Consider the following 25404-nt stretch of genomic DNA (forward strand, 5'->3'; position numbering starts at 1 on the left):
TGTTTACTTTGGGACCATATTTTAAATTACAATAATATTTAATATAGTGATACTTGAGTACATCCTTTCCCAACCACAAGGTAAAGCTAGTTCCAATGCTTTTGCATTTTTAAAAATATAGTTAAATACCTGTGAATTTCCAATAAAAGTCATTGTCTGTCCAGTTTGTTAACTGCCAAATTAACAGAGAGTTTCAACAAAAATGTGTCCCTGAGATGAGAATTTGTACTTAAATTAACTACACTTGATCTTAGCCAAAAGGCCAAGGAGCAATTGTACTTAAATTAACTAAATTGTTTATTAATTTGTCTACTTGCTGTAAGAGTAACAGGACGAGATTTTGCTCTTGACTCCCATTCTATCAGGTACTGCTAACTTACCAAGTAGCATTTTTGAGGCCTATTACAATGATGTGGAGAACTTAGAATAACTAATAATTGGGGCAAATGTAAATGTTACAGCCTGACTAGCTGCTTCTCTGTTTCAGATGCTGCCTCCAGCCACGCCCACCAAACAAAGAAACAAACAAACAAACAAAAAAAACCCAAGCTGTGTGTATAACACTAGGAACCTGATAAATCTTAGATTACAAAATGAATTTTCTAATTGGACATTGAGAAATTCTTAAGATTCTTCAGAATCCTTATTTCTAGCATGTGTAGGAAAAGCAGGAACCAAAGGTAGCCCCCATTCCAACCCAAGCAATTTCACTTCTCTCTTTTATATATAGAGAGACACAGCTGCTTTAAATATTGGTTTGTTTGATTTTGAGAGGAAGGAGGGATGGAAGGAAGGAAGGAAGGGAAGAAGGAAGGAAGGAAGGAGAGAAGGGAGGGACGAGGGGGGGAGGAAGGAAGGAAAGGAAGGAAGGAAGGGAGGAAGGAAGGAAGGAAAGAAGGAAGGAGGGAAGGAGGGAAGGAGGGAAGGAAGGAAGGAAGGAAGGAGGGAAGGAAGGAAGGATGGAAGGAAGGAAGGGGCTCTATGGGAAGAACCAATTGTCTAGAATATGACTTTTAAAAAAGTTAGTTTATTAATTGGCATTCTTAGATCTAAAATCTAGCTTGTGTTACTTTGCAAACATTTGATCTTTTTGTTTGTCTAAGAGCCACATCTTGCCCTCTGAAAAGAATTTTTAAAGAATCAGTAACAATGAATCCTTGTAGTATAAATGAAGCCATTTTGCCTAATTCCAAGGACTGTTTCAAACCCTGAACAGTGGAAGAGTTAGTTACTGTGTACTTTAGAGAGAGACTCCATTACTGTTTTTAAACTAACATTATTTTGAAAATATGTTCTATCTTTAAAGGAAGTTACACAGAAAAAAAAAAAAAAGCTGAATTGGAAAAAATCATGAAACTGAATCACTAAACAAATAATACCAGATGAAGATACCAATATTAGATTACCTAAAGGCAAACATATATTCTAAATATAATAACAGGAAGAAAACCTTGTTTTCTAGTCACCCAATTTTTATATTTAATATCTGCTTATACTTGAAAGAATTTCTCTTACTATCTTCACCTTTAGAAATCAATCTTTCCAAAACCAGGAATGGGGAAAAAGGAGACCCTCAGCAGTATTTTTAGACCTACTAACTTATCAGAACATCCCATTAGAAACATCCAGACTTTTTCTTTCATACATTGGGTTCTAGTCTAGTAGAAGTCTTTACTGATGATAAAAGTAATACAGGAAATCTGGAAATGTAAAAAGGCCATAAAGACAAAAGGCAAACTCCACAAATTCTGGCACTTCCCCAATATTTTGGTTTATTTCCTTTTTCCAAGTCATTTCATGTGAAGACACATGTACAGACAGACATAAATATAATTTGATTTTTTAGCTCATCACTCCTTAGGAAAAACATGCTGAGCAAACCTATTAATTTGATCATTCTTGTCAGCATTGTTACTATTTTAAATTGTTTCTTATCTCATAAAATGTTAAGCATTGATTCCCAAAAATACTTCTCAAAACAGAAATACTTTAAGGAAGGAGAGCAACCATGATCATATATGAATGTATTAAGGCTACATGCTAACACTTTATGAATAAGAAAGACAGGGCATAGGCATGAGAGATTTGCAAAGTGAAAATTGGTGCTTGTTTAAGTTCAGGCTTATAGTGGAAATTAGCTCATGTCTTTAGAATTGTTGCCATTGCTTTAATTCCCGAATGGGCTTTTTACTCTGCACCTGTCAGAGTGATCACTGGAATGTATGACACAATTACAGAGTGTATTATATCTTCTGGAGAGTTAAGACAGATACATTTTTAGGAGACAGAAAGAAAAATATGGATTCAAGGAGTAAATTGTTCAACATTACAGAGCAAAGTTAAGTCTTAACCCAATTTCCCAACACCAAAATGTGTTCACTTTTCACTCTTCGATATTACCTCTTTTATGGGGAGAACCAGAGTCTCACAGTAGAAGCCACATCTACTTATGTGCTAAACCAAATAAAATTAATTTAACATAAACTCACTTTAAAATGCACATTGCTTGAGCTCGTGTATTTCGCTGGTGAAAAATGTAATTTGTAACTATCTTTACGATAAACTTCAAATATTTTAGGGCCACTGATATTGCAAGTCGTACATACGAGTATGGTAAACAAAGCAGCAGTCCCTTGTTTTGATTTCGTTTATGTTACAGATATTGAATAGTCAGAAGTGTCGGAGGAAGCCTTTAATTTGCCTCCTGTGTAGCAAATCTAGAAAGAAGAACGCTTTTGCAAACAGAACATTTCTCTGAAAAAATTCCCATGCACAGGTGGTTATGCTGCTTCTTTACGTATTTGCCTGATGAGTCCTGTTTGACAGTTCTCTGTTCTTGACAAAATTAGAAGTGTTTATTCCTGAAAAGAGGCAGAATATACTGCCCCAAAATGTATCTTTTACGCATAAGGATTATTTTGAACTCGTTATATATAAAGATAGCAGATATGGGAGAATTTCTGAAAACTTCTGAAAACAGAGAACTTGCCTTTTTGTAAGAGACATTTGTGCTTCCCTATCTATGCCAGGAAGAGGACAATTAAGTCTCTAGAAACCTAAACTGGAGAAGATTTGGACTTAAATCTGCATATCAATCATACCCTTGTTGACTGTGCTTTGCCTGATAACCTCCCATAAAGGGCTCTCCCCATCCTCAGTATCTTTCTTTTGTCATTAGCTTAAGATGCTATTTATTTATCTTCAAGTTTTTATTTAAATTTTAGTTAGTTAATATACAGTGTAATACGAGTTTCAGGTATAGAATTTAGTAATTCAACACTTGGATCACAAGTGCCCTCCCTCATCCCCATCACCGATTTGACCCATCCTTCCACCCTCCTCCCTTCCAGTAACGGTCAGATTGTTCTCTATAGTTAAGAGTCTGTTTCTTGGTTTGCCTCTCTTCCCCCCCACCGCCCGCCATGTTCACTTGTTCTCTTTCTTAAATTCCACATATGAGTGAAATTACATGGTATTTGTCTTTCTCTGACTTATTTCACTTAATGTAATACTCTAGCTCTGTCCACATTGTTGCAAGTGGTAAGCTCTCATTCTTTTTGATGGCTGAGTAATTTTCCAACGTGTGTGTGTGTGTGTGTGTGTGTGTGTGTGTGTATGTATATATATATATACATATATATGTGTGTGTGTATATATATATATATATATATATATATATACATATATATGTGTGTGTGTATATATATATATATATATATATATATATATATATATACACCACCTTCTCTTTATCCATTCATCAGTCGATGGACATCTGGGTTCTTGATGGACATCTGGGCTCTCTCCATAATTTGGCTACTGTTGATAATGCTGCTATAAACATTGGGGTGCATGTATCCCTTCAAATTAGTATTTTTGTATCCTTGTATCCTTGGGGTAAATGCCTAGTAGTACACTTGCTGGTCATAGGGTAGTTCTATTTTTAGCTTCAAAAAGCTAAAAATACTGTTCTCCAGAGTGGCTGTACCAGTTTGCATTCCCACCAACAGTGCAAGACGGTTTCCCTTTCTCTGCATCCTCACCAACACTTGTTTCTTATGTTTTTAGTTTTAGCAGGTGTGAGGTCATATCTCATTGTGGTTTTGATTTGTATCTCCCTGATGATGAGCGATATTGAGCATCTTTTAATTCATCTGTTGGTCATGAAGATGGTATTTAAGGTGATGTTTGGATGACTTTGGATTTTTCTGGATGTCCCCTCTATGTATAGGAGGTCTGCATGTTATTAAATTTCTCTTAGTTTTTCTCCTGTCAATCTGTCTTTACAGATTACAGGGGGATGTCACAACCAAAAATCTTGAAGGGGTAGAGGAAAAATTGCTTTTCTTCCTCTATAGTCTTTTCTATCCACTATTATATTAAGTGCAATCTAACATCACTGTGCCTTTTGCTCTTCTATCCCAGGTACCACTTTTAAATGGAACTGAATTTAACATAAAATAAGATTACATTTTTAGTATGATGTGAAAAGACTAAAAATTATATTTTTTACTCATGATTGATTGAAAGGGTTCAGAATAAGTCTCCCCAGTGGCATGTGGGTGGCTCAGATGGTTAAGCATCTGACTTTGGCTCATGATCTAGCAGTTCACGAGTTCGAGCCCTGTGTCGGGCTCCTTGCTGACAGCTCAGAGCCTGGAGCCTGCTTCAGATTCTGTGTCTCCCTCTCTCTCTGCCCCTGCCCCTCTCGTACTCTGTCTCTCTCTCTCTCTCTCTCAAAAATTAATAAAATGTAAGTTTCCCCAAAATGTGCCAGTTTCACAGGTGAACTAATTTGAGCTGAAGGCAATCGAGACCCTGTAAGCTCAAGAGAACAGTTTCCCCCTCGCTGAACTACCTAGATGGATCTAAATTAGGGGTCTTTCCCAGAATGAGAGTTATTACCAGAGTAAACTTTATCTAAGTGACATCTGAAGAGCTGGGCAAACATCTAATTACCAGACATCTGCTCTTTCTCTGGCCCTTTGATGTGTCTCTTTTCCTATGAGGCTCCAGGTACCTGTCCCATTCTTTAGCTCAGAATGGCACATATACCTTATTTTACCTTCCTGCCTTTGAACCTCTCATGGATGTGGGGCTTCCATACACACACAGTTAAATTTGTTTTTCCTCTGTTAATCTGTCTTATGTTAATTTGATTGTTAGACCAGCCAAAGAAGTGAGAAAGGATGAGTAATTTTTTCCACCACAACAATATGATTTTCAAAGAAAATAACCACACACGCACACACACACACACACACACACACACACACACACACAAGAGGCTTGGTTAAAAAGAAAAGAAAAAGAAAAAGAGACATGTGGATGAGGGTGGTTGTTTAAGGAGACTCTGCCTTATTTCCTAGTACCTGAGCCCATAGAGCTGTCCTATTTCATATCTTTCTGACACATAGTTGTCCCTTAGTTAGATTTTTCTATACTACCCAGACTACTTCTAGTGAATCTTTACTTTGTGTCCAAGAGAGCTAGAGTTGTTCTGCTCACCACAAAGCACACTACAGGGATTACATTACTTTATCAATAAGATATTTGAGATAATGTGTTAAATATTGTAACACAAACATGTTTTGCCTAAAAACTATATTGTTAACCTTAAAAATAAAAACTGCTAGTTCTTTTACCAGCAAAAAAGTGGATTTATTCAAGAATAAAAGAGAATTGCAATCTGGGACAAACACGCTGCAGCAAAACCATAGGCAAGTCTGAGGAACAAAGGAGAGGCATGTTTATTTTTTTTTTTAACGTTCATTTATTATTGAGAGACAGAGAGAGACAGAGCGTGAGCAGGGGAGAGCCAGAGGGAGAGGGAGACGCAAAATCTGAAGCAGGCTTCAGGCTCCGAGCTGTCAGCACAGAGCCTGATGCGGGGCTCGAACTCGGGAACCGAGAGATCATGACCTGAGCCGAAGTTGGGTGCTTAACCGACTGAGCCACCTAGGCACCCGAGAGGCATGCTTTTTTAAGGAGAAAAGAAATAAGTTGGGAAGACTGTTATGTACTAAAAGTCCACTGAAGTAAATTGGCGGTTTGAAGAATGGTGGCTTTTTATTGGTGCAGCTGTTACTGAGGGAGATAAGGAAAGTATCTCTCTTCCTCTAGCTGGAATAGTATCCACGTGCAAGGTCAATTCTGTGTAAGGTCAAGTTCATCTCTTCTTGTGACTAGGAGTGGGAAGGCATGAGAGCTCCCCCTGCCAAAACCTCCTGACTCCATTTTAGTGAGGTTTCCCTTTATTAATTTTCATAATATCATGGGTAAAATTGTATATAAAATCATATCCAGTACCTCAAGAATCCCACTTCAACTTGAAGAAGTAAATAAGTTTTTCCTATGAGAAATGATGTAGTCCATATATCTTTATGCTATAGGCATAACTGTAACTGACTTTTGAGCTTTGAAGGGGTTTAGAAAAAAATCTTCCCAAAATGTGTCACTTTTTGAGACTATTTTGAGCTGAAGGCAATCAAGACCCAGAGATTCAAGAAAAATTATTACCTCTCCCCTTAACTACCTAAAATAATTTAGATAGGGGGCCTGGCTCAGAAAGAGAGCTGTTACCATGAGGTAACTTTTTTATATGAATGACTTATCTGTAAGGCAGGGTAAACATATAATTACCAAACATGTCTTCTTATTGTCCTAGGAATCACCCTCCTCCCTTTTTGAGGCCCCAGACCTCTATCCCATTCCTTAGCTGAACATGGCATATAGGCCTCAATTGTCCAACTTGTCCTTAGGCCTCCTATATAGTGCATAATTAAATTTGTTTTGCTCTGGTTAATCTGTCTTATGTTAATTTGGTTATTAGACGAGCCAAAGAATCTAGAAGTGTTAAACGATTTTTTTTTCCCTTACCAAAAGCTTGAAATAAGAGGATATGTTTGGAGCAGGGGCTGCTGTGGTTTAGAACCCATGCTAGTTCTAGCAAGATTAGAAGTTAGTGTTCATTGCACTTTTTCTTAAAATAATAAGAAAATAGTAATAATTAAGAAAAAAGGCTATAGAGAAAGGACATGAAGACTTTAAGGATTTCTAATTTGGAATGCCGTTGCAATCCTGATTCCTTCTAGTCTTTTGGCTTTGGCATTTCCAGAGCAGCGGAAAATATGCTTTTCATTAAGGGAAAGAGTTATCAGTTATCAGAACTTAAACTAATAAGTTAAATATTAGCAGCCTTGGCACATTTTTTAAATGATGTGAATAATAATAAAATAATTAAAGTCCTATTTTAGTTTAATGCTTTCTGGCAAAATCAACATAATGTAACTGGATTGAGATTGGGGAGAATGAAACTTGATTTTAATCTAATATTAGTTGGTACAGGGTGGTTTTTTCCCACGCCTTCCCCAACTTCTGGCCCTTACCACCGCCAACATCATCCTCACTTCCCACTTCCATCCCCAAAAATCACTCAGAAAAAGTGAGAAAGCTGACTTGTAGCATCTGAAAGCATTTATCCCCTTTTTTCCCCCCAGGATTGGGGAAAGCCATGTACAAAATCTGCCACATGAAATATGTACTTCTTTTTTCTTTTAATTTTATTTATTTTTGAGAGAGAGAGAGAGAGAGAGTGCACATGAACAAGCAGGGGAAGGGCAGAGAGAGAGGGAGACAGAATCCGAAGCAGACTCAAGGTTCTGAGCTGTTAGCACAGAGCCTGATGGAAGGCTCGAACTCACGGACTGTGAGATCATGACTTGAGCCAAAGTTGGACGCTGAACTGAGTGAGCCACCCAGGTGCCCCTAAAATATGTATTTCTAAGTATAATTGATTCAAAAAAGTGTCATGCAGATTTATGAAGTTTGGGTTCCTTCATAGTTCTTTTTCTCTAAAAGGGAGCATTTTGATACCTGCTTGCCACTATGGAGGAAATTTATTAATAAAATACGGGATTTTCTTTGTTTTGCTAAAATATTGGGGTTTTCTCCTATATTCAGTTAAAAATAAGTTTTTAAATTTAGTTTTCATTTTTTTACTTTAGAGAGGGAGAGAGAGTGCAAGCGGAGGAGAGGGACAGAGGGAGAGTGTCTCAAGCAGCCTGAGTGCAGAGCCCCATGGGGTCATTGTCACCACCCTGGGATCATGACCTGAGGCAAAATCAAGATTAGCCTTTCAGATGACTGAGCCACCCAGGAGCCCCCCCCCCCCCCGCCAAGTTTTAATGAATATGCAAATTAATTATATATGCAAGTTATATTTGCATATTATAATAATATTACGTTATATTATAATACACCACTTAATAAATCACAGGATTATTTTATGAGCACATGAAATTATTCAGTTCATCACTTATACTTTTAAATTAATCAAAAGGACTTTATACCTGTAAGAAAAAAATTTAAATGTAATAATAAAAACAGTTTATTACTTCCAACAATTTTTCTTGTTAAAAACATTCCCATTGCTGCTTCCTACCATTTTAAAAATTAGAAAGTTTATATATATACAGATGTAGTTAAAAAATATAATGGAAACTGAACTGGTACCTAATATGTGATAATTTACAAAATGTTCTCACGTGTTTTATTTTCATTACTGCAATATGCTGTGCAGCGTGCTAGGCACTGAATTTCCAAAGAAAGGAGGACCTCCTCCCCACCTCTGAAAAAATGAAGATCTGCTGAGAAATGTAGGATCCCGGTGATTCCCATTCTCTGCCCATTCACAATGCTGTCAGCAACCCTTTGACATCACTCTCCCCCTGGCTTCTCCACGTTTGTTGCAAAAGCTGTGAATCTCCTCAAGCCTCTTCACTCAGACTAGATAAAGGTATCTCACACTTTTCATAGTCAGAACCATGCAAAGGTTAGCTTCTCTCTTCCAATGCTCATGTGTGCATCAAGACTTTCTTCTCTTAACTATCATGGGAGTCTCCTTCTTTCTCCCAGATTTCTCCACATGTACCATATTTTCTTTATTATTTTTAATCTCTATTTTGTGGCTTTTTACCTTCAACTTAGATGATCTGAACTACCCTTTTGGTTATAAAGGCTGCCTCACTCTCACTGTGTTATTTGAGGTTTCTCTGGGCCTTCCCTCAACCACCAAGAGAGAGGGGTGTGGGTGTGGGCAAGAACAAACTGCAGTCACCAGGTGCGCTCACTTGGACTCTGGTGCTGTATCTTCGGAATCTAGGATTGAGCAATGTGTTCTTCACACATTCAGTAGCAGTATGGCAGCACCATGGCTCTCCTCCTTCCCTGCCCTCTCTCATTCTCATTCTCCCTGTCCACTCACCTCTCCTCCGCCCCCTCTCCCACTGCTCCTCCTTTCTGCTTCTTCTCCTTCTCCGTCTTCCATCCCTTCTCTTTCTCATTGAAATTGGTCTTTTCTTCATCGCCTTATTATCTCCATTTTACCTTGCTTTCAACTGCCATGGCAAAATCTGTCTTGTGTCTTCTCCTAATTGAAATTATATACTTGCCTTTAAAAAGTTGCTAAGTAGGATCAGGGTAGGCCCCTGGGGGAAAAAATGTGTTTCAGAGCACCTGAAGCGACACAAGAAAAAAAATCATCTACTGAATTCTCTTCTCATACACCAATTTTCTATCCATATTTAGAAACAAATATGAGCCAATTAGTTTGATTACAGAACCCTTCTGTTTAACCATGATGCTCTGCTTTATGGGTACCTGATCAAGGATGTTGGGATTTGTGCTATCATTTTTTAAAATTGAATATGTAGTTTACTTTTTCCATTTAAAATAAAAATATATCCAGAGAACTAGATTTGGAGCAGCAAGCTCATGCAGAGACCTCAAGCTGAAAGAACAGTTTTCTTCCTGAGGATAAGGACCCAATGCTTAAAGCATGTCTATATCATTGAGAAAAGATCTTGATCCCTAGTGATATTCTGGCATTAACATGGATAAAACTTGTTTCCGGCACTAAACAAGGCTTGACTGACAGCTCCATGTTCTAACAGGCTTTCCCCATTCCTAGAAAAAGCAATCCTCCGCTGTAGAAAGAGAACAGTATTGGCATTTACATAACCTCTTGACCAGGAATTGACTTGGAGCGAAATTTTTACTTAATAAACACATATGTACTTGCTTTAAAAGTACTCTATGCTGACATAAAAATAAATCTGTGATAATAATCTAATAATACAATAATTAATACATAGTAAGTACTTACAATGTGTCAGTAACAACAAATCTATGAGGCAGAAATAATCATTTTTTTCTTACTGTATATATAAATGAATTGAGACACAAAGTAGTTAAGTGATATTTGAACACAAGGTGCCCAAACCATACCTTTGACCATTATTATATACGGCCACCTTCAGCAATAGAAAAATTAGATCCAGAATTCAGTCGTGATAGCCTCTATTATTATATACCTCCCTCCGTCAAATAAAATCAATTCATAATTGGTTAATCAATTACAAAAGTCCCTTTCCCTTTATTCCAGTTACCTTTCAAGCTGCTAAATTTTTTTATTCTATAACTTGGAAATAAACTTTCTGAAACACGGATGCACGTTTTCTGTACGCTTCTCCGGGATCTATTTACTACTTAACCAATTAAAGATTGAATTTGCTTCAACTACCATACTAAAGTATTATGTTAAGGTTATCAGTGTCCTGGATTTTTTTAGTTTCAAAATCTTTTTCATTTTTTTAGTCTGCCAGTATCACTGGAACATTTGGCTCTTTTCTCTACACCCATTTTCCCTCTTGCCCTTCTTAAAACTCTTTTATATTAATTCTCTCACTACTTTCCTTTTTTTCTGTAAGTTTCTTCTTCAGAATTCTTTGGTGATGTGTCCTGTTCAGACTGACTGTTATTGCTGTACCCTTTTCAATCAAAATAGTCTTGTTAAAATCATTCTGTTTTCTTGCATGACCTGAACCCAGTGGATGATTACAAATACTTGTTTCCAGCTAGATCTTTCTCTTGGGCAGCAGAATCATATTTATAACTATCATGTTGGCAGGGATACTTGGAGATCCCCCAAGTACCTTGAAAATGAGTATGTTCACACCACTCATTATCTTCTCCGCCAGCCCCACCCTGTTGATATAGCTATCCTAGTTCATGGTGCTGCTAACTGCACAGATTCCAAAACCAGAATCTTTCACTCCTCCTCCTCGCCCCTCTCCAGACCAGTCTCATCGCATCCTGTCAAGGCTACTTTGGAAGTTTTTCTGAGGACAGTCTTTTCCCATGATCACTCTTTTACCACCCCTTTCTCCATGGCTGATCTCGCTTCAAAGTCAGTAGGTCACTCTGAACTGTTCTGCCTTTCTCCTGTCAACCTCAACCGCATCCCCATTTCTATCTGTTGAGCTTGATGCTATCAGAATCACCATTTGCAAAAACTTCATTTTTTTCTTGCAAATGTCCTCATGGCCTGTAAGATGAAATCTAAGATCTTGATCAACATCAATGCTCAGATCACTTTTCTTGGTTAAGATTTCTCAGAAGTCAGAACATTTGAGTCCAGAAATGCTAATATCTCAGCAAATAAAATCCTTATTTCCTCCACTTAGGTCTAAGTCTGGAAAAGGGAGTAGACTGCAAACATTTCTGAGTTAACTAAATTTGGGCAACGTAAGGAAGTTTATAGACTACCCCACTACTTCTGTGGGAAGGAAAACTTCCTTTTATTTTCTTAACTTCTGTGACTAGCCTAAGAATTCAACTGGCATAACACAGTTTAATAGGAAAGAAACATACTCATTTTAATCCATTTTATGTGTGCATAGGAGTCTTCAGAGGGAAAATGAAGACCCAAAAAAGGTCAAATGTTGGTGTACCTTTTTACACAAAGAACAAGAAATCATGGGGATGTGACAAGATAAAAAGGCTTGAGCGAGGGGCAGTAAATTGTGGGTCAGTGAGTAGGAAATGCATGGGGCAAGAATTAATGAACAATAAGGGTTATTTTAGTAAGTCTGTTTGCACAGGTCCATTCAACTCCCAGTCTCTGGTGACAAGGTTATTTTTCTCTCCCTGATACAGGGAGGACACCTTTCTCATGGGAAGTTTTATGACCTGCTGTTAGATTGAAACGGGGAGGTCAGACTCCTTCCTGCATCTGTTGTTTCTCGAGCATCTTCAACTCAAAATAATCAATGCCAAAAAGTATATTTTGGGTAGCATGGTCTAAATCTCTTCCCTTCTATAATTTGGGAAGTTTTATGCTTATGCCTTGTCTTTACTACTCCCTATCAATTCTCAGGTTGGGTTGGGGTTTTTGTAAGACTTTGCAATTAAGCATGAAAATCCCTCTTGATAAACCACACATTCATTTATCATTGCAGTAGCCCCAGAGTGCTATTTCCTATGGTCTCTAGAGTGAGGCTGGCTGTCAATCATCTTCTAAAAGCATGAAAGTATGTGGTTGAATTCATTAAATTAAACCATTCAGAGTCCTGTTATTGATGACTATTACCCATTTACCTAGCTTAGAGCCTTTGTTGCATTCTTGACCAAAGTACATATCCTTCCTACAAAGCCTTGGTGCAAAGAATGGTTTACCAGTCATTCTACCCTCAGATTCCAGTCTAAGTCTTAATCTTCACCCCACTCTCTTACCAAAAATCAAACTTCCAATTGCATCGATCTCCCAAAATTCACCTCTAATTATTGTTCTGAAACATTTCTCTCACACGGGACTCCTTTTTTGCTGTTATTATGACTGGTACGGCAATTATGAGTTTGTATTTTGAAAAGCTGCTTACATGTCTGTCTCCCAGCCTAGATGGGCTTTGGGTACGTGAAGGATAAACTCTGTATCCTTTACATTTCTTCATCTACAGCTCATAAGATAATTCCTGGGATACAGGAGATACTCAGTATTTATTTAGTAGTGAAAAGAAGAAGGATTGAATTATGGAATACATGAATGAATAAAAATGACCTGCTATGGTATGTTTACTATTATTCCACTTTGGAGCTAAGCATTTCTGTTTATAGATGACTCTATAGTGTTTAAAGTTCTCTCAAAGGCATTTGATATTCATAACCTCACCATGAAGCAGACAGAACTGATATCATTTGTTTCATTTTACATATGAGGGCATTGGTTTTCAGAGCAAAGAGACTAACTTGAGATGATATAAAACTAGACCAGAACCCAGATCTTCTGACTTCATGAATAGCAAAATATAAAGTGACCTTAGAGTTTATATTATCTATCATTTATGGATAAATGGAAATTAAGATGTCTAATATGAAATAAGGTGAACTATCCATCTTTAATTTGTAGTAGAGAAGGATGAAATTCAAAATAATATGAAATATGTCCCTAAGATAAGACTCAGTTTTTTAAATGTAAGAGTAAACTTTCAAAAGAATACATTATCAACTTTTTTTAACACTCTGTGTACCACATTTCTTCAAAAAATCTTTTCAAGTTTTCATATCTGTTTCAGTGAATACAGTTACCTGTTCCTTTAGAATACCTTCTAAAATGGATTAGAAATACATTCAATCTATGGAATATAATTGCTAGTTATGTTCATATCTCAGATTATATGAAGTTTTGTTTTGTTTGTCTCTGATGATTCTCTTTGAAACTACATAAATTAATAAGTTACTCCTCTAGAGAAATTTTGGAAGACCTAAGTCAGGCTAAATCTGTGCTAAAGTAGAGGAGAGTGGATAGAATGGGCTGTGGGTAAAGTTTCTGGAGAGGAAGAAGAGGTCACTGTTGCTTTTGATTTTTTTTTTTTTAATATAGCCTTGGGGAGCCTTGGTGACTCAGTCTGTTAAGCATCTGACTCTTGATTTCAGCTCAGGTCATGATCTCACAGGTGTGAGATCAAGCCCCACATAGGGCTCTGCTGGGCACGGAGCCTGCTTAATATTCTCTGTCTCCCTCTCCCTCTGCCCCTCCTCTGCTCACACACTCTCTAAATAAATAAATAAATAAATAAATAAATAAATAATATTCCATAAAATTTTTTAAAAATGAAATAAAATAAGGTAGCCTCATAATTTCAGTAGAACCAAATGACTAAAATTTACATTCCAAAGGCAATGAAAAGGATTTTTAAAGTGTCGGTGATCTGTATCATCCACCCTTCCAGGTGCCTCCCAATGCAGCGGGGAACAATACTGAGTAAACTGTAACACCGTAAAGGGCAGGTGGGGTTGTAAACTAAGACCTTGCTTTCTGGTGTTCTACGACTTCCCACTTAATTTATAGTTTAATCTGAGGTACGTTGTACTGTTTATTCAGAGGCAATCCATCAGTCAAAGCACCAATGTGCGTCCCCCCAAGAAGTGACTAGTTTTGCTGCTTACCCAGAGGACCTGTTATCACGCCTGAACAAAGTAAGCTTTCCTATAAATAACCCATAAAAATACTTTTCCTGTCTACCTTTTCATAAGGTACCTATCTCAGACCTCAATGTGCAGAAGATGCTTTTTCTTCTGACACTAATCAATAAACTAAACACCACTCTGTCTCTGTCCTGATGGCTAGCAATTCTTGCCCCTGGAAAGGATCACAATAGGAAAATGATCAAAAATGAATTTCAGTTCATATTTCTGCTGGACTTATAATTCTTATTTGAAATCGGCTTCATCATTAATAGTTTCTTTAGCTTTCTTTCTTTGTTTACACACAATAAAACTCTCCTACTTAAACAGAGTTTTATGAGTTTGGGTGAGTCTATACAATTGTGTACTCAACAACACAATCAACAAAGAACAGTTCTATCTCTTTCTAAAGTTCCTCTTTCTCCTTTGCCGCCTGTCCTCAGCTTCTGGCCTTGAGCACCACCGAGGTGTTTTCTGCCATTACAGTTTTGTCTTTTCTAGTATTGCACATAAACAAAATCAACCAGTACATACTCTTTTGCATTTAACTTATTTTCCTTATAATAATGTTTTGAGATTTATGCATGATGTTGATTGTATTACTGTTTTCCCTCTTTTTGTTACCATTCTATAAATGAGCCAAAGATGGACCTTAAGTTTCTTGTCCCCTAAGTCTATTCATTTCTTCACAGAATGCTGAAATCCATTAACTCAGTAGCCTGCTGGCAACAAACTCAAATGTTTACACATCCAATTGTTTCAAAAACTGACAAACAAACAGGTTTCTAGGCATTTAGGATCTGCTTGCTTTATATACCTTGAGAAATTTCACTCAGTATCTGCTGAACATTATTGAGATAGAGCATTATGGTTATAAAAACCAGAGCCACTGTTGCCATTTAGAGGTGACTGATCACTGATTTACAGACGCCCCGCTATGCTGCTGAGAGATATCAACTAGACACTTAAGTCTCCTCTCTAATCTCCCTGTCCTCTATAGGACCTTGCCTCTCCTCCTGGATGGTAGCCCCCTCGCTATAAACCTCAGGAACAGTCTCCTGCCATGAAGGATTTTCTTCCTCTGCAACCCTGTCTAAAAGCCACTCAGTAAAGTTTGTTGGGTGTTACTAGCTCCTGTGGTCATATTTTTTCCCTTCATAAACCCTGATATCCCTCTAACTCTCTATGGTTACAAAGTAGTATTCCTTAGTACAGATATTAACACATTTTATTCATTAATCAGTGAAGGGCATTTGATTTGTTTCGTTTTGGCTATTATTCACAATTCTGCTATTAACATTTACATACAAGTCTTTATGTGGGCATATGTTTTCATTTCTAGTGGGAAAATACGGAAAGTGCCTCTGAGTCATACGGAAAGTATATGTTTAACTTTAAAAGAAACTATCAAATTATTTTCCAAAGGGGCTGCATGCTGGGTAGTTCACCCAGAATGCAAAAGTTTCAAGTGCTCTTCACTGTCTCCAGCACATCCTTGTTAACTGTTTTTGTTTTTGTTTTAACCTTGGCAATTCTTATGGGTGGGAGTAGGATCTCATTGTGGTCTCAGTTTGCATATCCCTGATGAATAGCGATGCTCAGTAACTTTTTATGAATTTATTGGCTATGTAGATATCTTCTTTTGTAAAGTGCTTATTCTAATAACTTGCCCCGCCTTTTTAATATGTTTGTTTGTGTGTGTATTATTTATTTATTTAGAGAGATATATAGATTGTGCGAGTGGGGGAGGGGCTGAGAGAGAGGGAGAGAGAATATGCCAAGCAGACTCCACAGAGCCCAACATGGGGCTCCATCCCTTGAACTGTGAGATCATGACCTGAGCCGAAATCAAGAATCTGATGCTTGACTGTGCCACCCAGGGGCCCCTAATTTGTCCTGTTGTAAATGAGTCGTTTTATTGTATGAGGTTTTTAAAAATATATTCTGGATGCAAACCATCTGTCAAATATGTATTTTTATATGTAGTTTTTGTAATTTCTGGCACGCATTTTCACTTACTTAACTGTACCTTCTGAAGAGTATAAATTTTTAATCTTAATGAAGTCCATCTTATCAAATGTTTTCTCTTACAACTGTTGCAATTTGTGCTTTTTAATGTCCTGTTTAAGATTGTGCCTTACTCAATAGCATAAATATTTTCTACCGTGTTCTCTTTTAAAAATTTATTAGTTTTGTGTCTTATATTAGGTTTATGGTATACTTCAAGTTAATTTCTGTGTGTAGTGTTAAATCAGGGTCTAGGTTCATTCCTCATCCCCACCCTCACCCTCTGCTGCCACACACACACACACACACACACACACACACACACACTCAGAAATCTGTGTTCTAGCCCTATTTTCTGAAAAGACAATTTTTTTCCATAATAAATTACCTTGACATGTTTGTCAAAAAATAATTGACCACTTAAGTGTGGTCTATCATTTGTGATTTTTAAATGCCTTTTCTGACTTAAACTTAGCAATCCGTCTTCCACACTGCTGTCATACTGATCCAAATAAAATACAATGTTATCATTGAAGGATTCAGAACATGCCGCCCCAAAATATACTGCTTTGGCATGTTGATTATTTTGAGCTGAAAGTACCTGAGAGACAGCAGTTGCAGGAAGGGCTTTCTGATCTCCCTTTTCTACCTAAAAGCGGGTCATAAAATCTCCCATGAGTAAGTGCCCTCCTTATACCAAGAAGGGAAGAACATTTTTATCACCAGAGACTGGGAGTTGACACCGGAATGGACCTATACAAACAAACCTATTAAAATAACCCTTATAGTTCGTGGGTTGCCCCTCACCCCAATATATTGTTTCCAATAATTTGCTCTGAAGAAAGCCACGGCTAACAACTATGTATATATATTAGAAGAACCCAGGTGTTATTTAGATTACATGAGGTGGGATTTCTGGCTTAAAGGGTAAACACATCTGTAATTTTGGTAGACATTGCCAGATATTCACTTCCTCCAGAGGAGATGTCCTATTGTTTGTGTGTTGACCTCACAGTTAATGGTAATTTTTAGAGTTTTGGAAAATTTGTCCTTTGGATATGTGATGAGTGATATTTTAAAATAATGTATTCCTCTTAAAATAGGTAAATTGTAATGTTTTCATATATATGTCCAATGAACTATCTGTTCATATTCTTTGCTTAATTTTCCAGTGCGTTATTTGTCTTTTTTCCCCGTAGATTTCTACAACTTTTTAAAATTGGAATGAGATGAGCCTAGGCCTTTGACTTGAATAACTCATTAGAGAAAGTTTGGAGAAGATGAAGGTTTGAGAAGGAGGGAGGTAGAAATTAAGTGTTTGATTTTTGACATGTTAAATTTGAGATATCTGCGAGACATTTAAAATAGATGTAAAATAGGCAGTTGGGTGTTCCAATTTGGAACTCATGAGAGAAAAGAGTGTTACTGATATAAGTTTGGTAGTCATTAGCATATAGAGGTAATAAGGTTGTGGGAATGGATGAAGTCATCTAGAAAGAAAAGGTAAAAAAGCAGGGAAGAAAGGATAGGACTATTCCCTAAGACGTTCAAATATTTAGAGTAGTCAAAGCTCAGCTTCATTGATTTCCTAAGCTAGACTGGGCCTGGGCTGGCTGGATCCCCTGGGCCAGTTGCCTCTGAGAGAAGGAAACCAAATTAAGGACTCTTCCTGTGGGAGTTAGATCAGAATGGGTCTGACGGCCCATTTCACAGTCTGTGCAACTGGGGAGCCTGGTGAAATCATATGGAATTTGCTGATCCACAATAAAGGCTGAATACATTAGGAAGCTTGACTGTCCAGATGGTCTTGGCAGCTAGCTGCAGTTTGCCACATGGCCCATTTTGGGTAAGTTATTAGTGATTGTTGGAACAGTTCTTTTTCCAATGCCCAAGGAATCAGATTCTTAAACCAAACTGTGGTCACTCACTACAACTTAACACTATATTTTCCTCTCCTTGTTTCTCTGTCTTTAGTGTTTGCTATATCATTAGGGATCTTTAAGGCACTAATGATAATTTATTAAGGTATATATTTTTCTTGATGGATTTTGAGTATCAGATACTCAGATCCTCTTAGCATCTTCAATTATACATTTTCTAGGAAAGCAGTCTCTAAACAACATACTATCTATAACAACTAGTCAAATCTCTCTCTCTCTCTCTCTCTCTCTGTCTGAGAGATAAAAGATATCTATAGATCTATAGATCTAGGAAAGGAAATTCTTAACCAACTGACACTACCACAGATAAGAACTATAAACTCTGATTAAAAAAAAAAAAAAGAAATATCAAAATAAATACTGAAGGCTCTGGAGAGTGAAAAATTCTAGAGGAGATTTGACCCTTGGAAGAAACACAAAGCGTGTGTTTTCTGTGTGTGTGTGTGTGTGTGTGTGTGTGTGTGTTTGTGTGTACTTTCTAAGTTTAGCCTTAGAATAAGAAGTTGTACTGCCTCAGATGTGGCTAAAACTCTGATAAGTCATTCTTTCTGGCTTGAAGAAGAAAAAGATTTCAGAACAATCACATCTATTGGAAACTAAAGGAAAAAAATAATCCAGACAGGAAGTGCCCCTAAATTATTTGTATAAATTCTAACACTTTGGCTAACCCTTGACCTACAGATTAGGGACGGCGGGGTGGGGGGGTGCGGGGGAGAAGCCTAGCTATGACCTGGGGAGAAGGGAGAACTGAACTGTGATTTAAGCTGCCACCCAAGAGTCAGTTTGTAGTTAGAATCCAATCAAATTAATTTCCTGCTTAAAAAAAAATCAACATTCTTCAAAATAATATAACACGATCCAGAGTCTCCACAATAGAACATTTGAAATGTTTAGTGTTCAATGCAAAATTGCTTGACATATGAGCAACCAAGAGAATATAACCCCTTCTCAAGATATAAAATAACCAATGGAGACAACCCCAGACAAGGATTTTGAAGCATTTATTATAACTATGCTCAACTAGATTTCAAAAATACACTCATATGAATGAAAAGTGGAAACTCTAGAATGAAAAATTACAATATCAAATCAAATATGTAATAAAAACACATTTTGTTCTGCTTCATAGGAAATAAACTAACATGCAAATGACAACAGCCACAAAACCAAGTAATAATTTGATGCCATATAACTACTTCAAGATTTGAACTTCATTCTGACACCAAAGTCTTTGCCTCCAAGCATTTCAATGTGAGTCATTTAAAAGAGCAGTGCAGTGAAGTTAATATTACAAATATTCAGGAAATGAACTTGTATCGAGTTAAAGATATATGCCAAAATTTTAACAGAGAATTCCTTTGTTGAAATTGAATATGGCTTTCATTTCCTTCTTTTTAGTTATTTTTTCCCTTTTTCTAGTTGAAAGAAACCAGAATATGTCACCCCCAAATATGCCTCTTTGACATAAAAATCATTCTGAGTTGAAGACAATTAAGAAGCAGCAAACCCAGAAAAAGCTCTCCCTTTTCTGCCTAAAGGCAGGATATAAATTTTCCTTTAACTGGAGACAGACGTATCATCCCAGAGATGGCACCGGAGGAATCTGCAAACAAATTATTCCATTACCTCCATCCCCCGCCCCGTACACTTACCTTGCCACAGTTTGCTGCCCCTGGAAGTTTAGAATTGCTTTGCTCTGTCCTGTAATTCCTCTGCCAGTGCATGTTCTTTATGGAAGAATCCAGTTATATAAACTGGAATTCTAAGCTGCAATTTGAGTTACTTTTGGTTTATGTTTCTCCCATGTGATGTGCACTGCACACATTAACAAATTATTTGTTTTGGGGCAGGTGGGGGGCTCAGTGGATTAAGCCTCCAACTCGATTTTGGCTCAAGTCATGATCTCGGGGTTCCTGGGATTGTGCCCCTCCTCCAGCTCTGTGCTGTCAGTACAGAGCCTTCTTGAGATTCTTTCCCTCTGTCTCTGCCCCTCCCCTGCTCTCTCTCTCTCTCAAAATAAATAAACTTAAATATATATATATATATATATATATATATATATATACACACATATATATATATATATATACACACATACATATACATATAATTTGTTTTTCTCTTGTTAATCTGTCTTTTTGTCTTTTTTATATATATATACACACATACATATACATATAATTTGTTTTTCTCTTGTTAATCTGTCTTTTTGTATAAAAATTTCATCTGGTTTTCCCAGATGAAAACCTAACATGGGAAGAGGTAGAGGTTTGCCTCCCTTATGTAATGTTAAGCATATATTATACATGTAAGGATAAATTATTTTTATTTACTTAAGCTGGCTGAAAAAGAGGATTGGAAACAATGCTTGCTCTGTAAATTTGCTTATTTTCCAAGTTAAAAATATTACAAACAATCTCAAAGTTGATAAATTAGATTTAATTACTCTATTGACCTAATATGTGTCTCCTCATTATAAGTTTTGCTACGGGAATCTTTTAAAGCATTTTTCGTCAAGATAAAAGTCTCAGTAATAATTAGACTCAATACAAAGAGCTTGCTGTTTTTATTTTGTTTTCCATTATTGGCAATGACATTTGGATCCATTTGTCATTTAAATGCAAAGAAGAAAGAAAGAAAGAAAGAAAGAAAGAAAGAAAGAAAGAAAGAAGAAAGAAAGAGAAAGATTCCACACAAAATTACCTTAGTCAAAGTGCAGTTTTAATTAATTCAACCACCTCAGCCACCTCTTGACCAAATCACCTTATCCTTCTGAGAGGTGCTATTACAGAAATATAAGCAATTTTCCCAAACAAGAAAATCATAAATTGATTTTCTGGGGGCAAAGCAAGGAATAGGCTTGGGGCTGTGAGGGTGGGAAGAGCCTTTCCCAGTGGTTACATAAGATGACAAGGATCAAAAGGTGCTTCCTTATGCCTCCCTGCAGTTTTCTTTCTTAAAATCTAACTTTTCTATGGCTTAGGCATCTCATTACAATGCTTATATATGGTTCTCCAATTACTTCTCTTTTAATACAACTCATTACCCCACTGCATTTACGTATCTACCCATACCCCCTACATTATGTACATCTCATCATGTCCTAGTCAACCATGACCTTCACACTTCTGCACCTCGTTTGACTTTGAATATGTAGCTCCTGTTAGTAATTTCTTTCCATCTGTGTCATTTATTAGAACATTCAAAGACGTAGCAACGTATGAAATTTGCCTTCAGTTTCTAGGTTTGCCTTTTCAAATTTAAGAATGAAGTGCTTGCTTATTTCCACCTGAGAATTTTTCTACAGTTTGAGTGAGCTACTGCCATGTGATGTTTCACTAGTTGGTATACCAGTAAGTTTAGCTGAGTCATACTCTGATGCATTTCATAAAATGTATTGATTGCCCACTTAGTAAAGTGAATAGGAAAGATCCAGGCTGATGTTAGTCTATAAGATGGTAAGATATTAAAATATTAAGATATTAATGTATAAAGATATTAAAATATGTGCCTTAATTGCAAGATATCTTACAGTTGTTGAAAAGTGGGCAATGGAAAAACACTTAAATGGATAATTACTGGGCAATGAAAGCAATGCACTAATGGAGGCTTTTTATGTACTATGTTGTCCCATAAACATCAGCATACTATGCTTACAACCCGACTTCTCAAAATACCATATGCATCCCTAATTTAGCTATAAAAAGTAGAGCACACTGGACTATAACTTTAAATTTAATTAAAGTCATGATTGTGAGTTTTCAATTTTTTAAGATTATTTCTTTATTTTCCTTGATTCCAATAATATGCCCTTAAAAGTTAAAAACATATCAGCTATATCAATAGGAGCTCACTTTATTTCTCATTAAAACCCAATTATTAACATTGTGAAAACATTTCCTAAGACATGTTTGAGAGATCCTATATATATATATAAAGATCCTATATAATCTCCTGAATGGAAGTTTCATTTAAACGTACTTGAAAAATTGCTCATTAATCCCTGATCTGGGTAGGTGCCATTGCTGGAGCACCACCCCAGAAAATGTGTACTAGTGTGTGCTAAAATTCAAAAGGAGAAATTCCTCCTTAACCAAGGCATCAACATGATATCAGTGGTCCCATTTAAAAACTCTGAAGCATTCAAGGATATTCAGTGATTCTTGGGGCTCTATGAATGTTAACCCCTTTCGTGCTCCATTTCTCTATCCTGAGCTCCTCAATGACTGTATCAGGAAAGGTTAGTGAAATTTCTTGCCTTTTGTTAATTCTAGCCTTGCATCCACCACGACCCTACTTACTTCTGCCTCAGTAATGGCTTTCCCCAACCCTTGGGGAAAGATTTTCCCAGTGGATCAAAATAGATTCTCCCAAACAGTGGAAAGTCTATTTATACCACATTGTGATTCAGGTGTCCACCTCCTAAATCCCTATTATCAGTTTTTGCAGGTATTTATTTCTGGGTTAAGGCAAATTAACCCACATGGTATTGAGTGCTATTGACTATCAAAACTAAGTTTGAGACATCAGATACTACTTTGGGTGGTCCTTGGAACACAAATAATACATTTGGACCACCAAATAATCCTGGAGCAGCTAATGCAGAGCCAGACTTGTAATTCTTGCCAAAGAATTTAATCTGGTTTCTTTCTTCAAGAAATTCAGTAATTTATAATATATACATTTAAAGCTAAATCAAAGAGTGGATACCTTGCCCACATCTAATTTTGGCGTAACAGAGGCAGACTCCTTCAACTAAATTCTTCAGTCTGAGAACGTTATGACCATATAACACACTGATATTTGACTGTGATAATCCAAAGACCGACAGCGAGACAAGTCCTGTATTCTTCAACAATTGAGCAAGATTCTGAGACATTCAGAGGTAAAGCCATGGTGGGAAGAGAACAAAGAGAGTTGTCCTACTGACCTGCAGGCTAGAAGTAACACCACCCTGGCAAGGCACAAGGCAGTGTTCCAAAATTTAAACACAATCAACAATGACTGATGGGGCTTTGGGGTGATGGTGGCAGGTTTGGAGCTGACTGCGGAGAAAGAATTCTTGATGACATCTTTGGTGCAAAAGGTGATTTTATTAAAGCACTGGGACGGGATCTGTGGGCAGAAAGAGCTGCACTGGGTTTGTGACGGGTAACTGATTATATACCTTCAGGTTGAGAGGGGGTTAGGGATAAAGTCTGTAAGGTATTTTGGAAGCAAGGCTTCCAGGACTTTGAGGGGCCAGGTGTTAGGAAAATGCCATTTATTACCCTTTAGAAAAACCTCAGTCGTGAGACCCTTCAGATGTCTATCAGAGGGTCATAAGTTTGAAGTATGATTGCCAACATACATCTTGGGGGAATTGAGATAAAGGAAGTTCCCAAAGGAATTTTTATATGTAAAGTAGACTTACAGGATTCTGGGGAGTCAGGATAATGTTAAGCCAGGGTTACCTTTTTCCCTTGCAAAGTGTCATTATCGAGGCAGAGCTCACTCTGCCTGTTTCAAGGGCTGTTGTCAATGGGCCGCAGGCAGTAGAAGATTTCAGTTTTTCATTTGCCTTAATTTCCCACATCACCATGGCAAGCACTTCACCACCTTTCCTTTGTTCTTGGGTAGCCAGGAGTATCCAAAGAACATCACACATATCCCACCTCAGGGGAGGGTACTGTTAGCCTGTACTTTGCCCTCAGCTTGCCCCATGCTCCCTCATCAGTGACGTCCAATGTTCTTTTATCAGACCTGGGAATTTCAATTTTCTGCATAGAATGGATTTTTACTAGTTCATTGCTATATCCATAGTTCCTAGACCACTATCTGGTCCAGATAATAATGATATTTTTTAGCTGACAATATACAAACATCTGTGATACTTCTGGGGCAGACAGCCCAGTCGACTGAAATGCTGCTACATTTACTCATATACCTGAATACCCAGAGACAAACCAAGCATTTATTGTATTAAGAACCATCTTCTTACAGCTCTACCATACTCTTAAGTAAGCAAATGCCTTCACTGAAGTGGTATAATCACTCTGTTATCAACCTTTCATTTGTTCTTGTAATGATGTTCATATTTACTAAAACAAAATGTGCCTTCTCTAGCAGCCCAGGTATTTAAAATACAGCCAATGTTCTCGGTCTGCATTTGATTTGGAGGTGACATTAGGAACTTCTGACATCTAAATATACCACAGGACACCCACAGATCAATGGCTGGAGGGGATGTTTTAGCTAAATCTTAGAATATGTGAATAACAGAAGAATTCTTAGAGCTTAGTTTTATAGACTATATTCAGTGTGATGTTTATCCATATACACTTCCTTTTCTGTGTTTTATATAGTCAACACAACTTTTACCTCTACTTGATCAAAGCTGAATTTGAATTAAAAGAAAAAAAAAGTCACTGAAACCCTTCATCCAGCATGCCTTATTTCTGTCTTTGGGTTTATTCTTTATTATTTTCCCAAAACTTTCACCTCTCAGTCAGTCCCTTAGAAAAAGAATCAGAACAAATACTGTGTCAATAGATACCCTATTCAAAAAACCAGCATTCGATTTCCATGACTATAGACGAAGGGACTGAGAACATCAAAGAGATGCTTTGGGATTCACACTGACACTCTAGTTAGTTCTGGTGCTTTCCTCGCTGGGAAGAACGAAGCCTACACAGGTTCCATTTCAGAACATTCCTATACACATGAAAATCTCAGGCCAGACAAAGTTAGAGAACTTTGGTATGATTTCCCTTTTTCCTGGCTCTTTAAACAAGCCCAAGTGTCGTGGTCATGGTGTTTTTAAGAGCAGTTGAAATTCTTGGATATTCTGAAGCTGTCCTCCTATTTGTCTGTTTGATTTACTCAGTCTTCTGGCTTTGCATTACAGATCCTTTTATCTGTGCTAAGCCACTCTTTCTTTTCACTAGGATTTTTTTTTTTTTTTTTTTTTTTTTTTTTTTTTTTTTTGTTATCAACATTACAGGTTTATCCTCTGCTTAGCTTTACTCTTCCTATTAGGCTCTCACTGGCTTGATGCCAACAACACCTGGACCTCTAGGCAAAATGTAACCTCCCATACTGGCTTCATGTATAGGTACTGGCCTTACTTCCAAACTTACCTTACTTCCAAGTTCTCACCTGGGAACAGAGAATG

At 37.1% G+C, this 25404-nt stretch overlaps 1 long non-coding RNA gene across 2 annotated transcripts in view; it reads left to right on the plus strand.

Moving 5' to 3' along the window:
* The window catches only part of LOC132693982 (uncharacterized), a 283679-nt gene that overhangs the window by 236802 nt on the left and 21473 nt on the right, over positions 1-25404 (plus strand). The window contains exon 12 of one of the 2 annotated variants that reach the window (XR_014137883.1): positions 488-811. The exons of the other annotated variant lie outside the window; for it this stretch is intronic. This is a non-coding gene — a long non-coding RNA (uncharacterized LOC132693982). Of the gene's footprint in view, positions 1-487; positions 812-25404 lie in introns of those variants that run through there. 2 annotated transcript variants of the gene reach the window in all.

Source organism: Panthera onca, chromosome B4 (genome assembly GCF_046562875.1).
Source record: "Panthera onca isolate mPanOnc1 chromosome B4, mPanOnc1 haplotype 2, whole genome shotgun sequence".
NCBI classification, from domain to species: Eukaryota; Metazoa; Chordata; class Mammalia; order Carnivora; family Felidae; genus Panthera; species Panthera onca.